This window comes from Vulpes vulpes, chromosome 8 (genome assembly GCF_048418805.1).
Source record: "Vulpes vulpes isolate BD-2025 chromosome 8, VulVul3, whole genome shotgun sequence".
Taxonomy (NCBI): domain Eukaryota; kingdom Metazoa; phylum Chordata; class Mammalia; order Carnivora; family Canidae; genus Vulpes; species Vulpes vulpes.
The window spans coordinates 51,476,641-51,494,184 of record NC_132787.1 but is presented as its reverse complement, the minus strand read 5'-3'; positions in this window follow the sequence as shown (position 1 = coordinate 51,494,184).

Here is a 17,544-nt window from a genome sequence, read left to right as displayed (position 1 = left end):
AAAGTAATAAATGTCCCCTTTCTTTAGAAACAAAAATAATGCTTTCTGAGAGACAGTCCTGAAAGTTAGCGGAGGAGGGAAATCGAGGGTTTAGGAAGACAGCTTGGACATAAACCTCACAGAAGGGTCCCAGAATATAAGAATATTTGTGTCACTATGGCCATTCATGATCACAAATAAGGTCTCCTTCCTGGAGACTGCTTCTCATGATCAGGTGGTTAGGGGATCCTACTTTGTGAGTGTCATTCCACTTCCTCCCCAAACATTCCATGAATGAAGTGGCTGTGGTGGCAAGAACGCAGGCTGCACATGGCCTTCATAGAATGAACAGCCCCTTACCATGTTTGGCCCAGCAGGGGCTATTCTGAAGGTCTACTTGGACAACAAAAGCTACCAAACCAGTTCACCATCTGGTGAAGGATGCTAATGTTAGGCCTCTTCAACAAGAGGGGGCAGAAATTTTTTCCTCTCTAGAGAGCAATTTCATATTTGGATTTATTTTCCCTGTTCTCATACACTTGCCACCACCACTATCTGTGGATATCCTGGATGCCTCGTAGGTTCCCTTGATGGTCCTCACAATGTGGCTTCTGACCAAAGTTCTCACTGTACAGTGACAGACAGCTGGCAATGTCTAGCGTGCAAAGTGGCCTGCAGAGATTAACTCATCTAATCTTTATAAGCAAGCATTTTGAGCAACATACTATTATTAGTTCCATTTTACAGATAAGGAAACTGAGTCACAGGAAAGTTTCATAAATTACTCAAAGTCAAGAGTAATTGAGTAGTGAAGTCTGTATTTGAATCCAATTTGCTCTAGAGCCCATGGTTTAACCACCACATGACCAGTCACAAGAGTCATGGATCTTCATGTACACCATCCCTCAGAAGTAGTTGGCCTGACAGAAGACTCATTTATGGCAAAACCTTCTAAGAGTGGAGTGCTGCCCACAGAATGCAATTTGTGTTCTGATTGAGCAAGCATCCTATGGCATTATTTTTTCAACCAGAATACATGATGGGCCCAGAAACAGAGATAAAGGTGGGCCTTATGACCCATTCACATTTTGGCTAGCAGACCCATGACTCTGGGCTCTGCTGGTTTAGAGGTTTGGTATCCCACGGAGATTCGCTTCCACAAAGAGAAGACACCAGTAGTTCCACAGTGACCTGGGTATTTTGGGCTTTCTATGCCATCAAGTGAACATGCAGAAAAGGGGGGTGAGCTGTTAGCTGGGATGATTGATCTTGGGGATTTAGAGAAAATAAGGTTGCTGTCACACAATAGGGTTGGGGGGAGATGGGTGCAGGCCAGGGGCACCCCAGGGGTACCTTATACCACCATGACTAATGGTGAAAGTCAGCAGAAGACTAAAGCAGCAGATTCAAGATAAACAAGAGTTTAGATCCTCCAGGAGCGAAGATCTAGGTTTCTTGTCTCCGTAAGGAAAGCATCCTGACCATCTTTGAGTCCTGGCTATATAACATAGTGGTTTAGAGGCTGAGTTCTGGTTCCAGCCCAGCCAGATTCAACTCTAAGTGCTTATATCCTGGCTGTGTACCTGTCTCTTTTTCAGTTTCCACACCTGTAAAATAGGAATAATAATAGTTCATATACCTCAAATGTTATTTTGAGAATTAAGTGAGTAACACTTATAAAGCACTTAGGACAGGGTCTGGCATGCAGTAACACTCTATAAATGTTAGCTATTATTAAGGCAAGGGAATGAGAAGTAACAGAGGAAAGTCATAAATACCAGCAACAGCACCAGGATCAGTTGGGAAAATGAGAACAGTACACACAAAATTTGTACAGGAATGTTTTATTTGTAATGGCCACAAATAGAAACAATCCAGATGCCTTTCAATGGGCCATGATTAAATAAACTGTAGTATATCCACACCATGGTAAGTTTACTCAGCAACAAAAAGAAATTAACTTAAATTACTTAAATTATTAAATTCACAGCAAAGAAAACCATCAACACAATGAAAAGGCAACCTATGGAATAAGAGAAAATATTTGCAAATCATCTGTATGATAGGGGTGGATATCCAGGATATATAGAGAATGTATACAACTCAATAGCAAAAAAACACAAACAATCTGATTTAAAAATGGGCAGAGGACATCAGTAAACATTTTTCCAAAGAAGACACACAGAAAGCCAGGAGGCACATGAAAAGATGCTCAACATCACTCATCATTAGGGAAATACAAATCAAAACCACAATGAGATGTCACCTCACACCTGTTAGAATGGCTATAATCAAAAAGACAAGAAATAACAAGTATTGGTGAGGATGTGCAGAAAAGGGAGGCCTTGTGCTCTGTTGGTGGGAATGTATACTGGTAGACCCAGTATGGAAAACAGGATTGAGCATCCTAAAAAATAGAAAATAGAACTTATCTATGATCCAGGAATACCATTTCTGGGTATATACCTGAAGAAAATGAAAACACTGACTTGAAAAGATACACACACCCCAGTGTTTATTGCAGCATTATTTTCAATAGCCAAGACATAGAAGTAACCTAAATGTCTCTCAATGGAGGAATGAGTAAAAAAAATGTATTATGTGCGTGCGTGCGTGTGTGTGAACACACACACATGCACACACACTGGAATATTATTCAGCCATAAAAAGAAGGAAATCTGGCTATTTGTGACAACACGGATGGAGCTTGAGGGCATTATGTTTTCTAAAAAATCTATTTAAGTTCAATTAATTAACATAGAGTGTATTACTAGTTTCAGAGGTAGAGGTCAGTGATTCATTAGTCTTATATAACACCCAGTGCTCATTACATTATGTGCCTTCCTTACTGTCCATCATCCAATTATGTCATCACCCATCTACCCCTCCTCCTGCAACCCTTTTTGTTTCTTATGATTAAAAGTCTCTTATGGTTTGTTGCCTCTCTTGTTTTATTTCGTCTTGTTTTATTTTTTCCTCCCTTCCCCTGTGGTCCTCTGTTTTGTTTCTTAAATTCCACATATGAGTGAAATCATATCATTGTCTTTCTCTGATTGACTTATTTTCCTTAGCATAATACCCTCTTAGTTCCATCCACGTTGTTGCAAATGTAAGATTTCTTTTTTGTTGTTGTTGGCTGAGTAATATTCCACTGTATATACCACATCTTCTTTATCCATTCATCTGTCCATGGACGTCTAGGCTCCTTCCATAATTTGGCTATTGTGGACATTGTTACTATAAACATTGGGGTGCAGGTGCCCCTTAAGATCACTACATTTGTATCTTTGGGGGTAAATTAATAGTCCAATTGCTGGGTTTTAGGGTAGCTCTATTTTTAACTTTTTGAGGAGCCTCCACCCTGTTTTCCAGAGTGGCTGCACCAGCTTGCATTCCCTTCAACAGTGTGAGAGGGTTCCCCTTTCTCCACATCCTTATTGAGGGCATTATGTTAGGTGAAATAAGTCATATATAGAAAGACAAATCTCACCTATATGTGAAATTAAAAAAACAACTCATAGAACACAGATTGATAGTTCCCAGAAGAGTGTGGGGGATGGGGAAAATCAGTGCTGGGGGTCAAATGTATAAATTTCCAGTTATAAAATAGATAAGTCATAGGGATATAATGTACAGCATAGTGATCATAAATAATAACACTGTATTGCATATTTAAAAGTTGCTAAGAGGGACGCCAGGGTGGCTCAGTGGTTGAGCGTCTGCCTTCAGCCCAGGGTGTGATCCTGGGGTCCAGGATCCAGTCCCACATTGGGCTCCCTGCATGGAGCCTGCTTCTCCCTCTGCCTGTGTCTCTGTCTCTCTGTCTCTCATGAATAAACAAATAAAATCTTTTGAAAAATAAAATAAAAAATAAAAGTTGCTAAGAGAGTAGATTAAAAGTTCTCATCACAATAAAGAAAAATTTAGGGATCCCTGGGTGGCGCAGCGGTTTGGCGCCTGCCTTTGGCCCAGGGCGCGATCCTGGAGACCTGGGATTGAATCCCACGTCGGGCTCCCGGTGCATGGAGCCTGCTTCTCCTTCTGCCTATGTCTCTGCCTCTCTCTCTCTCTCTCTGTGTGACTATCATAAATAAGTAAAAATTAAAAAAAAAATCTACATGGGCAATCATATTGGCCAGCCACAATTTTTTCTTCCCCTCTCGATTCCTATGTCTCATTTCTTTTTCCTCCCCTCCCTTTCTTCCTTCCATTTGTCGTATTTATGAGGCAAGGATTGCCAGTCAGTCAAATGCAGTGATAATGGTCTTCTTAATCTTGTTGTTTACTTTAATGAGATTATGGGGCAACAGCAAATGTTTTACCACTAATGTCTATTGTAGGATTTTTGCTAGATATCCTTTGTCAGGTTCAAGAAATTCCCGTCAGCCTTCTTCATAAAAAACTTTTTTTTAAAAAATTCTTTTCATGAGTGGCTGTTAAATATTATTGAATTCTCTTTCTGCTTCCATTGAGATAATTATATATTCTCTCTTCTCTAATCTGGTGGGTTGCATTAATACACTTCCTAATGGTGAATTAACTTTGAAGTCCTGAGATAAACCCTATTTGGTTGTGTTATATTATTTAATACACTGTTGGATTCAATCTAATATTTTATTGTTTTTGCAAATATGTTTAAAAAGCCTGAACTTTTTTTATACTCTTCTTGCCTCAAGCCTCAGTAACCTTTGCTTAGAGATATAAAATTTGACTCTAATCTGCTCTATTATCTCATGTATTGACAAAGACTCTTAAGTATAATTTTGGCAGGAAGCATGTGAGAATTACCCTTCTCATCTTCAATCTGTTTTTGTTTGATTTAGGGAGGATTAGGTTAAAATCTGAATATCCATAACCAGACAGGGTTCCTCCGCCTGGGAGGGGTGTGGGGGTTGAGCAAGAGACTTCCTCTATCCCTTCTAGAACTTGGGGTTCGCAGCTCAGTAAATGCTTAAAGGCTAGATGTAAGTGTAGTGAGAAAACAGCCATTTTGAGTTGCTGCCTTGGTATTTCACAATATAACAACCCTGCTCACACCCAGAGTGTGGACACTTAGATAAGGACCTGAGTTTAGGATTCCATCCCAAGTTCCTCCAGTGCTTTTCTGGGGGTACCTTTTATTTATTAAATATATATGTATATATTATGCATATATGTTTATATATATATATACATATATATATATATGTATATATATATATACACACACACACACACACATTTTTTTCTTTCTAGAAAGGGAGTGGGGAGGGGCAGAGGTCGAGGGAGAAGGATAATCTTAAACAGGCTCCACACCCAGGGCAGAGCCCGATACAGGGCTCAATCTCATAACCCTGAGATCATAACCTGAGCCAGAATCAAGAGTTGGAGGCTTAACCGACCAAGCCATCTAGGTGCCCCCAGGGCATCTTTTCAAATAACCACTTAGTGGTAAACCCCCAGAAAGTTAGTGGCCTCTGCCCCAACCACTATATAAGTAATAGGTGCTTGCTAAGTCCTGCTTACTGAGAACTGGGGACAGAGGACTGCCCTTCCCTTAGCTTATAATAATTCCTGTGACTTTAATTCCTTTGTGTACATGTACTGATACTGTGCCTTCAATCAAAGTGACCCCGAGGTTTTCACTTCCCCAAAGTGGGAGCTTGAATGTTGAGGAAGCTGCCTGCCCATACCACATGGGTGTCTTGTGCCCACTCATTCAGCAGGTCATAATCTGCATATTCTTAATTTAATGCACCAGCCACTGACCCTCAACACAAAGAGGGAAAAAGGGATTAGTACTGGATGTGGGAACTCCTGGCTGTGAGCTTTCACAGCCTGACACGTACTTGGGAAAGGATGGGTCAGGCCGTGCAGTTCAGGGGAAAGCATGCATTGCGAACCTCTACTTGTTCTTTGGAACTTTAGGACTCTAATTGGTCTTTGCTACTATAAAGAAAAGCTTATTTACATTTATATTTTATCAGCCACTCTATTAAATTCTCTAAAAATTCCTTTAGTTTTTAGTTTCTTGGGATTTCCAATCCCAACCAATCATTATTTTTATTTTTTATTTTTTTATTTATGATAGTCACACACACAGAGAGAGAGAGAGGCAAAGACACAGGCAGAAGGAAAAGCAGGCTCCATGCACCGGGAGCCCGACGTGGGATTTGATCCCGGGTCTCCAGGATCGCGCCCTGGGCCAAAGGCAGGCGCCAAACCGCTGCGCCACCCAGGGATCCCCCAATCATTATTTATAAGTATAAATGATTTTATTTCATCTTTTCAAATATCTATGCCACTTTTTTCCACTTTCTTGTCTTATACCTTCAGGTGAAAGCTCCATGAAGGCAAGGATTTCATTCACCACTTTATAAAGACTGTTGTATGTAAAACAGTTTATAGCAAATATTCAACATTTGTTGAAATAATAAATAAATCAGATGAAATCTTCAAAATAATGTTGAATATTTATGGTAACAGCAAACTTCTCTATATTCCTGATTTGAATTTTCAGCAATTAGTATGTTTGTTGTTGGCTTTTGACAAATAGGAATTGCTATGTTTAGGACTTCTATTTATATTCTTATTTTGCATACAGTTTTATTACGAATGACTGCTGATTTTTAGAAAGTGCTTCTTTGGGGTCATCTGCTGGATACAATCATATGGGCTCTCTCCCTTTATTTATACAGTGAATTATGTTGACAAAATTAGTAAAAAGTAATCATTTAAAGTCCACAATCTAGATGAGGAAAAGATGAACTCTTATTTTAAAGATCAATAAATTACTCTATGAAAAGGTAAACCTTATTTCTAGATGGGAAAATTTAATATAAAAATGCTAAACTTTTTGGGACGCCTGAGTGGCTCAGCAATTGAGTGCCTGCCTTCGGCCCAGGGCATGATCCTGGAGACCCAGGATCGAGTCCTACATTGGGCTCCCTGCATGGAGCCTGCTTCTCCCTCTGCTTGTGTCTCTGCCCCGCCCCCCTCTCTGTCTCTCATGAATAAATAAATAAAATCTTTTAAAAAAATGTTGAACTTTCTCAAATTAATCATTATTTTCCATTAAGAATCCCCAGGGATTTGAAGAAATGGAAGAAATTAATGTTCATGTGGAAGAATAAATGTACAAGAATGGCCAAGAAAGTTCTAAAAACTTTTTTGGAGGGTTATTGCCTTATTTAATGTTAAAACTTATTACAACATAACTGTGCGATGGATCACTAGAACAACACCTACAAGCAGATTTTAAGTATATGTAAGGACTTACTATTTCACAAAGGTTGACAAAAGCAAAGGATGTTTAGTTGTACATGGTATGGGAATAACTGCGTATTCACCTGGAAGAAAATCAGGTTAGATACATTATCTCATATCACATATAAAAACAAAACCCAGAGAATAAAGATCAAAACTTTAGAAAGTGAAGCAGGGGTGCCTGGGTGGCACAGTCAGTTGAGCATCTGACTCTTGGTTTGAGCTCAGGTCACCATCTCAGGGTGGTGAGATTAAGCCCTGTGTCGGGCTCTGCACTCAGCACAGGGTCTGCCTGACTCCCTCTGCCCCCCTGCTAATGCTCTCTTTCTCCAAAATAAATAAATTAATCTTTAAAAAAAAAAAAAAAAACGAGTCAGTTAAGTGTCTGCCCTTTGGCTCAGGTCATGATTCGGGGTCCTGGGATGGAGCCCTACGTGGGGCTCCCTGTTCCACGGGGAGTCTACTTCTCCCTCTTCCTCTGCCTGCTGTTCCCCCTGCTTGTGCTCTCTCTCTGTTAAATAAATAAAATCTTAAATAAATAAATGTGAAACAAATAAGCAAAATAAAGTGTAAAGACTATGAAGAAGTAGTTCATAGAAGAAGAGATTTGAATATAACCCTCTTCATCAGCATAATGGAAGTTAAAAGGACAAGGAGAGGGCAGCCCGGGTTGGCTCAGCAGTTTAGCGCCAACTTCAGCCCAGGGCCTGATCCTGGAGACCCGGGATTGAGTCCCACGTCAGGCTCCCTGCATGGAGCCTGCTTCTCCTTCTGCCTGTGTCTCTGCCTCTCTCTCTCTCTCTGTCTCTCATGCATAAATAAATAAAATCTTTAAAAAAAATAAATAAAAGGACAAGGAGATACTTTTCTCTATCAGATTGGCAAAAATTTAAAGACTGATAATGTCCAACGGTTTTGAGGGTGCGGAGATATCAGGCATGTTCTAATTACACACTATTTACGAGGGTAAAAGTTTGATACAATCTTTAATAGTTCATTTGGGCTGCCATAACAAAATGCCACGGACTTGGTGACTTAAACTATAGAAATTTTATTTTCTCATAGTTTTGCAGACTGGAGGTCTGAGGCCAAGGTGCCACCAGCAAGGCTGGTTTCTGGCAATGCCTCTACTCCTGGCTTACGGATGGCTGTCTTCTTGCTGCGTCCTTGAATGGCCTTTCCTCTGTACATGTAGGGAGAGAGAGAGACAATACAAGAGAAAGACTGTACAAGGTCTCTGGTGTCTTTTCCTCTTCATATAAAGAGAGACACCAGTTCTGTAGGATTAGGGCACCACTCTCACAGGACCTCATTTAACCTTCTTAAAGTCTCTATCTCAAAATACTGTCACGTTGGGGATTAGAGTTGTAATGTGTAAATGTTTGGTGGAGGGGCAGTCACAATCAGTCCACAATACAATCGTTTTGAAAATAATCCACCATGGGCAGCTCCAGTGGCTCAGCGGTTTAGTGTCATCTTCAGTCCAGTGGCTCAGCGGTTTAGTGTCGTCTTCAGTCCAGGGCATGATCCTGGAGACCCGGGATCGAGTCCCATGTCAGGCTCCCTGCATGGAGCCTGCTTCTCCCTCTGCCTGTGTCTCTGCCTCTCTCTCTCTCTCTGTCATGAGTAAATAAATGAAATCTTTAAAAAAAAAAAAAAAAGAAAGAAAGAAAATAATCCACCAGAATGCATTAAAAAAAAAAAAAAAAAGTGCTGGGGGATCCCTGGGTGGCGCAGCGGTTTGGCGCCTGCCTTTGGTCCAGGGCGCGATCCTGGAGACCCGGGATCGAATCCCACGTCAGGCTCCCGGTGCATGGAACCTGCTTCTCCCTCTGCCTGTGTCTCTGCCTCTCTCTCTCTGTGTGACTATCATAAATAAATAAAAATTTATTTTAAAATAAAAGTGCTCATTCATAATAGCCAACAGATGGAAACAACCCAAATACCAATCAATAGATGAATGAGAAAACACAATGTGGTGTATACATACCATGGAATATCATTCCACTTTAACAAGTAATGAAATCGTGACAAATGCTGCAATATGGATGAACTCTGAAAACATTTTGCTAAGTGAAATAGACACAAAAGGACAAATATTGTATGATGCCACTTATTCTAAGTTATCTAGAATGGTAAATTCAGAGAGAGCAGAATGGAGGTTACCTGCATCTGAGGGGAATGGGGAGTGGCGATTGGGTAATGAAAAAGTGGGCATGGATAGTGGTGATAGTTGCATAACTATCACCTGTGTCTCTGCCTCTCTCTCCTCTGCCTGTGTCTCTGCCTCTCTCTCCTCTCTGTGTATTCTCATGAATAAATAAATAAAATCTTTTAAAAAAATGAAATGGTTTTATGTTATGTGTATTTTATTATTGTTATTATTATTTTTAATTTTTATTTATTTATGATAGTCACACACAGAGAGAGGGAGAGAGAGAGAGAGGCAGAGACACAGGGAGAGGGAGAAGCAGGCTCCATGCACCGGGAGCCCAACGTGGGATTCGATCCCGGGTCTCCAGGATCGCGCCCTGGGCCAAAGGCAGGCGCTAAACCGCTGCACCACCCAGGGATCCCATGTGTATTTTATTATAACAGGTATTTTATCATAATAAAATTTAAATATGGACTCCAATTTATACAATGAATACCACACAGAGAAAAAAAACCCTACTCTTACACACAACAGCACAGATGAATCTCAAAGACACATGGCTGAACAAAAACCAAGCACAAGAGAGGACTGCATCATTTGTTTATTTGAAGTTCAAGAAGAGAGAGACAAATCTATGTTAACAGACATCAAGAGAGTGCTTTCCTCGCGGGGGAGGATTATTGACTTGGAAAGGGTATAAGGGAGGTTTATGGGGAAAGATTTATAACTTGATCTGAATAGTGGTTACATGGATATATACATATATACTTAAAATTTTTTATTTATTTATTTTTTGACAGAGAGAGAGCACAAGCTGGGTGTAGCAGCAGAGGGGGAAGGAGAAGCAGACTCCCCACGAAGCAGGGAGACCTATACTGGGTTTGATCCCAGGACTCTAGGATCATGACCCCAGCCGAAGGCGGACGCTTAACCAAACTGAGCCACCCAGCACCCCTACATATATGAATTGAGTCCTGCATCTAGGATTATGTACTATATGTATGACATCCATACAGAAGTAATAAAGGTAGGCATCTTTTGATGCAGTCTATAGAAACAAAAACATCACTATGTAACAATAAAAGTTTAAGAATTCATTGCAGCAGGAGCCTGGGTCCTGGGACTGAGTCCTGCATCCAGCTCCCTGCTCTGCCTGCTTCCCCCTCTCCTTCTGCCTGTCAGTCCCCCTGCTTGTACACTCTCTCTCTTTCTGTTAAGTAAATAAATTAAATCTTTAAAAAAACTTGTTGCAGCAATTTACAGGGTGCCTGGGTAGCTCAGTTGGTTAAGCGCCTGACTCTTGATTTCAGCTCAGGTCATGATCTCAGGGTTGTGGGATGGAAGCCTGCAGAGGGTTCCATGCTCAGCTCAGAGTTGGCTTGAGATTCTGTCTATCCTTCTCTCTGCCCCTCCCTCCTTGACCTTTACAAAAGGGCATACATTAAGGCTTGTGTGTGGGGGGAGTGAGGGTGGAGAAGAGTGCAAGTCCTAGCAAGAATAGAAGCCGGAAAAGGAGTAAATGAAAAAAATGGCTTTTTTCATGGGATCCCTTTGAGACAGGAAAACTAAAGGGATCCCATTTAAAAAAAAAAAAAAAAGCTGTTTTTTTCCCCCTTTGCTCCTTTTCCAGCTTCTATTCTCACTAGGATCCTTACCTCACTATACATGTGCCTTATAATGCAGATATCACATGTCCACCTGGTAAGGGACAAAGAGATAATATTATCTTCAGAGTCTTCCAGTACAACAGATAACATCTAAGGAATGACAGGGCGGGGTCATCATGAACATTCTCCTAGACTAATGACTCTAAACACCTTGACACCAAATCCCTGGCTTCAGGGATTGAAGGACACCCGGCCTCTGACCACCCTGTACTGACCAGTTACCAGATGCCTAAGAGGACATGTACACCAAACTACAATAGCCAATATAAATTTCAGACCCCAAATAAGATGATAACCCTTCTCTTTTCTTTTCTGAGTCTTCTGGGTGCTCTGTATCTTTATTATATATATTTTATAAACTGCTTCCACTTCCTGCTGGTTCATGTTTGATTTCCGTTCTGCATGAAGCCAAGGATCCTCCTGGCTGGTTCTGTGGTACCTCTTCTGTGGGTCCTTGGACTCAGCCTGTCTGCATCACCTTCAGTTCCCCTGTCTCAGAACCACCGCTGGCTCAAAGACCTGCGAGGTGTTACTTATTTGTGTGGGAGGGAGCAGAGGAAAACAACAGGGCATCAGACACACCTGAGAACAGGCGATTCCCAAAAGAGCCAGCAAGCATTAAGTGGAAAACACAACAGGCTAATTTGAAAACAGGAGTTGAAACAGAGAAGGGCTATGCCCAACCCAATGGTGGAGAAGGCAAGGTCCCAGGTCTCAAGGGGCTGAAGTAGACTAGATTTCAGGAACTCTCCAACTGACCAGCAAAGCTCCCTCTAGGGCAGTGCTACACATTGAGGAAAAACAGCTGGAAGCAGAGAAAAAATCAATCAGAACAGGGATAATAGAGGCAAAGGAGGAGAAGATCTAGATAAAAGTGAAGAGGAACCAAGCTAGGAAATCTTAGCATGCCGCCACGGTTTTTGAAGCATTCCACAAGAACAACAGCAGAGGGAGCTTGATGCAGTTAGAAAAGCTGTCCTGAACTGAGACTCCTAAAAGTTCAAGAAAATCAATGTTTCCGAAAGAAATGAGCAACAGAAAAGGCTCCAAGGCAAAACCGACACAGAGTTATTTCAAGAAAAAAGAGAATAGGGAGAATAACATCCCTACAGGAAAGGAAAGCATGCCAGACAGACATGCTCACAAACAGATAAACTCATTCACTATTTCAAAATGAGCTGAAAGATACTGAGGAAATGATAACAAGAAATAAAAGGACAACATAAGCCAGAATTTGAAGAAATGAAACTATGAGGTGATTAAACTCAGGAAAGAATTGGAAATAAAAGAAAAAAATCTCAGAGATGAAGGCTAGGAAGAATATAAGACTGAATAAATACAACAGATGATGTCTGAAGAGAAATAGGATGCCAAAAAAATTTTAGGTTGAAAATAAACGAAAAGATACTAAGGACTCAAGAGACAGTGACAAATGCTAAAAAGATAGGTAAAGAAGATAAGGAGCTCTAACACACAGATCATAGACCTAAAGAAGAAAATCAGAGCAGGGGAAGAAAATAAATACTAAAAGCTGTAAATCAAGAGAAGAAATATTTAAAAAACCCTACATATTGAAACAACACACTGCATATAAAAGAACACTGACTCAGAATGACATAGGTATGGGGCGACTGGGTGGCTTAGTTGGTTAGGCATCTGCCTTCAGCTGGGGTTGTGATCCCAGGGTCCTGGGACGGAGCCCCCGCTTTGGGGTCCCTGCTATACGGGGAACCTGCTTCTCCATCTCCCTCTGCCCCTCCTCACCCCACTTGTGCTCTCTCTTAAATACATAAATATGATCTTTACTCTTTTTTAAGAGTTGGCTCCTTGCTCAGTGTGGAGTCTGCTTGAGGACTCTTTCTCCCTCTTCCTCTGCTCCTTCCTTGGCTTGCATGCTCTCTCGCTCTCTTTCTAAAATAAAGAAATCTTCAAAAAAAAAAATACAAACCCTACATCACTATATATACATATATATTTTCCCCCTCTTCCCAAATCCCTTCCTTTTGTAAACAATTTGGTCCAAAAGCCATTAGGTGGAGCCAAGCAAGGTAGGCATCTGTGTGAGGCAGGGATGGATGCACTGTAGCCCAGCATGAGATGTGAGGAAGATATCTAAGCAGAGAGGTGGCAGTGGCAGTGACCTGAGGTGGGCCATTGGAGCCACCATAGGCTAAAGAGAATATCATCATGAGGGGATGGTCTGATATAGGTTGTGGGAGCCAATGCAGGCTGAGGAGTGCATTGACACAGGGTGGGACAGTGCAGCAGTAGCACATCAAGGAGTACTAAATTCTGGGCAGGAGGAGGAGAAGGATGCTGTGCACAAATGGAGATGGTGGCAGTCACAGGAGACTGGTCACACATAAGATAACTGATTTTTAAAAATCATATAGTGAAGCTAATGGAAGCCAGGTTTCTCACTTTCAGAAAAGGGAGTTATAAATACAGAAAGAGAGAAAATTAGAATATACCTAGTGATGTTGGACTGGAATTGGAGATTTTGGTGTAAACTTGTAGTTTACAAATATTTATTTATTTATTTATTTATTCATTCATTCATTCATTCATTCATTCATGAGAGACACACAGAGAGAGGCAGGCAGAGACATAGGCAGATGGAGAAGCAGGCTTCTCGCAGGAAGACTGATGCGGGACTCGATCCCCAGGCCCTGGGATCACGCCCTGAGCCGAAGGCAGATGCTCAACCACTGAGCCACCCAGGTGTCCCAACTTATAGTTTTTAATACGTATAGATAAGTAGAGGAATAAATGCTGATGTTAAGTGTATGTGCACAGCTCACTCCACTGAGGAGTTTTGTGAACAGCAACATCTCCATAGTAATGAGCTCATCTAGGGACCAAATCTTGGTTCCTAAATACAGCCTCCACCAAAAGAAATCAAGCCTCCTCAGAGAAATGACTGATTCCAAGGTTGGTGCAGAGAAACTGTAAGATGAACCTGGAACATCCTACTGTGCCAGAAAGGATGTGCTCAAATAATTATGAGGATATGTTAAAAGGACTCAGGAGTTGGCTTGGGAGGATTCTCATGGGCCAAATCTGGAATAATATGAGCATCAAAATGAATAATGTTTAAATCCATGAGTTCAGGGGTGGTTGGATAGCTCAGTTGGTTGAGCGTTTGACTCTTGATTTCAGCTCAGGGCATGACCTCAGGGTGGTGAGATCAAGCCACGGTCAGTGGGGAATCTGCTTAAGGTACTCTCCCTCTCTCTTTGCCCCTCCCCCTCTCAAATAAATACATCTTGTAAAAGAATACAAAAAAATACAAAAAATGTCACATTTAGATAATGATGGGGCAAAATCATCCTAAAAGTCATTAAAGAGAAAGAATCAAGCATGTATCCTTTCTTCCTTCTTTTAAAAAACCTCTTTTGTTTTGAACTCAACATGGGGCTTGAACTCACCTAGTGTGGGGCTTGAATTCACGACCCTGATATTAAGAGTCATGTGCTCTACCAACTGAGCCAACCAGGCACCCCTTATCCTGCCTCTCTTATATATACTTAGCACTGGGTAACCGAAAAATAGATGAGGGGAAGTATCTCTTTATGGAAATATTCAAGCTAAGGAATGAAAATGAATCACAGATTTAGAATATTATTGTTTTGCAACACCAAGAGAATTTACTGAACAGAAGCAACTGCTAACATCACAATAAAGAGAGACAATCAGGCACTATGGGCCTTTGATGAAAGAACACACCTATGGTCTCCCCAAAGGCATCAAATCTGAGTCTGATCAGACCTCTGGACTGAGCTGCCAACATGCAGGAAATGCAGCAGGAGGAACTACACTATTGGGATCCCTGGGTGGCGCAGCGGTTTAGCGCCTGCCTTTGGCCCGGGGCGCGATCCTGGAGACCCGGGATCAAATCCCACGTCGGGCTCCCGGTGCATGGAGCCTGCTTCTCCCTCTGCCTATGTCTCTGCCTCTCTCTCTCTCTCACTGTGTGCCTATCATAAATAAATAAAATAAAATAAATTAAAAAAAAAAAAAAAGAACTGCAAGTTTAAAAAAAAAAAAAGGAACTACACTATTAATATACAATCAGCAAAATCTAGACTGCAGGCTGAAGGGAGGGTACACAGTCAAACATCTGAGGTCTTCAACAAACTGTTAGGAAAAGAAAGGGATAAAAGAGGAAATCTATCGACTCAGTAATTCAAAATAGAAGATTGCTTCATCTCCTCCACAAGAGAAAGCAGTTCTCATTAGCTCAAGATGAGAGGGATTAAGGAAAGGTTAGAAAACATTTTTTTTAATGACTTACTTACTTACTTACTTTATTTATTTATTTATTTATTTATTTATTTATTTACATTTGGCTCTACATCCAACAGGGGGCTTGAACTCATGACCTTGGGATCAAGAGTTGCATGCTCTAACCAACTGAGCCAGCCAGGTACCGTAGACAACAATTTGAGATGAACTGGGGTTGGGGGAGGGAGTCAGAGTGTTGACAGGACTGGGATATTCCAACTATGTGCTTGGGGAAAATCAGTCACCTGTAATTAACAAAATCTTCTGCAAACTAATTCTAATCACCGTGTGAAATATGAATGCTCCTCCAACAACTAAATTTTTCTATTTGAAGAGCTTTATTTTCTATTGTCAGTGTAGGGAATTATCTTTAAGCCATTTTAATTCCGTTTGAAACTCAGCAGCTAAAAAAAAAAAAGAAACTCAGCAGCTGTTTTTTTTTTAAAGTAGACTCCACCCACAGAACTGCAAAACTGCTGTACAAGGAGAAAATAGCACATAGAATTCAAGGTTTTTTTCTCATGATTCTTTTATCTTTCAGTTTAAAATTTTCCTTTTCTTTTTTCTTTTCCTTTTCAACTAGTTTCTTATTTTATCAACTCTTTGTTTTTATGTCTATTTTTAACTCTCATTTTTACATTTACATTTTATAGATATAATTCTTCATTTCTGGCTTCTTATCAGTGTATTCAATTTTATCTTGATACAAATAAAATCGGTGTGTATATATATATATATATTTTTTTTTTTTTTTGCTTTCTTTACAATTTTAGGATTTAGTGTATTTTTTTAAAAAAAGATTTTATTTATTTATTCATGAGAGACACAGAGAGAGAGGCAGAGACACAGACAGAAGGAAAAGTAGGCTCCATGCAGGAAGCCAGATACAGGACTCCATCCTGGGACTCTGGGATCACGCCCTGAGCCAAAGGCAGATGCTCAACCGCTGAGCCACCCAGGCGTCCCAGATTTAGTATATTCTAACAAACAAAAGACCCAGGACCAAGTGGATCACCCTGTTTTGTTCACTTGGAGATTATATTCTCTCCCTTCCACCCCTTTTTCTTTTCTCTTTTTCTTCTCTTTTTTTGGTTTCTGAACTCTTTGGATTTGTCTACTGTGTATTTCTCTTGTATCATGGTTGATATTTTTTATTTTGTTCTCTCATTCATCCAGTCTTTTTTGGGCAAAATGACTAGAAGGAGGAAATCACAACAAAAGAAAAAAACAGACATAGTACCATAGATCTAATTAATATGGATATAAATAAAAGGTCTGAGCTGGAATTCAGGGTTATGATTATGAAGTTACTAGCTGGAAAAAAAAAGACAAATGGAAAAAAAAAACACCATAAAAAAAAGACAAATGGAAAAAACAAACAAACAAACAAACACCATGAAGTTATTAGCTGGGCATAAAAGATACCAGAGAATCTTTTTGTGCAGAAATAAAATCTAATCAGGCCAAAATTAAAAATGCTTTAACTGAGAGGCAGTCTAGAATGGATGCTCTAACAGCCAGAGTGAATAAGGCAGAAGAGAGAATAAGTGACACAGAAGATAAGATGATGGAAAGAAAGGAAGCTGAGGAAAACATAGAAAAACAACTAATGGTCCATGAGGGGAGGCTTTGAGAAATCAGTGCTACCATAAAGCAAAGCACTATTAGAATGATTGGGGTCCTCAAGGAAGAATAAAGAGAGAAAGAGAGAGAGGGAGAGAGAGGGAGAGAAGGTATCTTTGACCAAATCATAGCTGAGAATTTCCCTAATTTGGGGAAGGAAACAGGCATTCAAGTCCAAGAGGTTGGACTTGAGAGAACACCCCCCCCGCCCCCCCCGCCCCCCCCCTCCCCCTGCCGCCTGCCCAAGTCAGTAAAAATAGATCAACATCCTGACCTATAAGAGTGAAGCCTGCAAATTTCAGAGATAAAGAAAATTCTAAAAGCAGCTCAAGGGCAGCCCCCGTGGCTCAGCTGTTTAGCACCGCCTGCAGCCCAGGGTGTGATCCTGGAGACCCTGGATTGAGTCCCACGTCAGGCTCCCTGCATGGAGCCTGCTTCTCCCTCTGCCTGTGTCTCGGCCTCTCTCTCCTCTCTGTGTATTCTCATGAATAAATAAATAAAATCTTTAAAAAAGTAAATAAAATAAAAGCAGCTCAAGACAAGAGATTCTTAATCTACAGGTGTAGGAATGTTAGACTGGCAACAGACCTA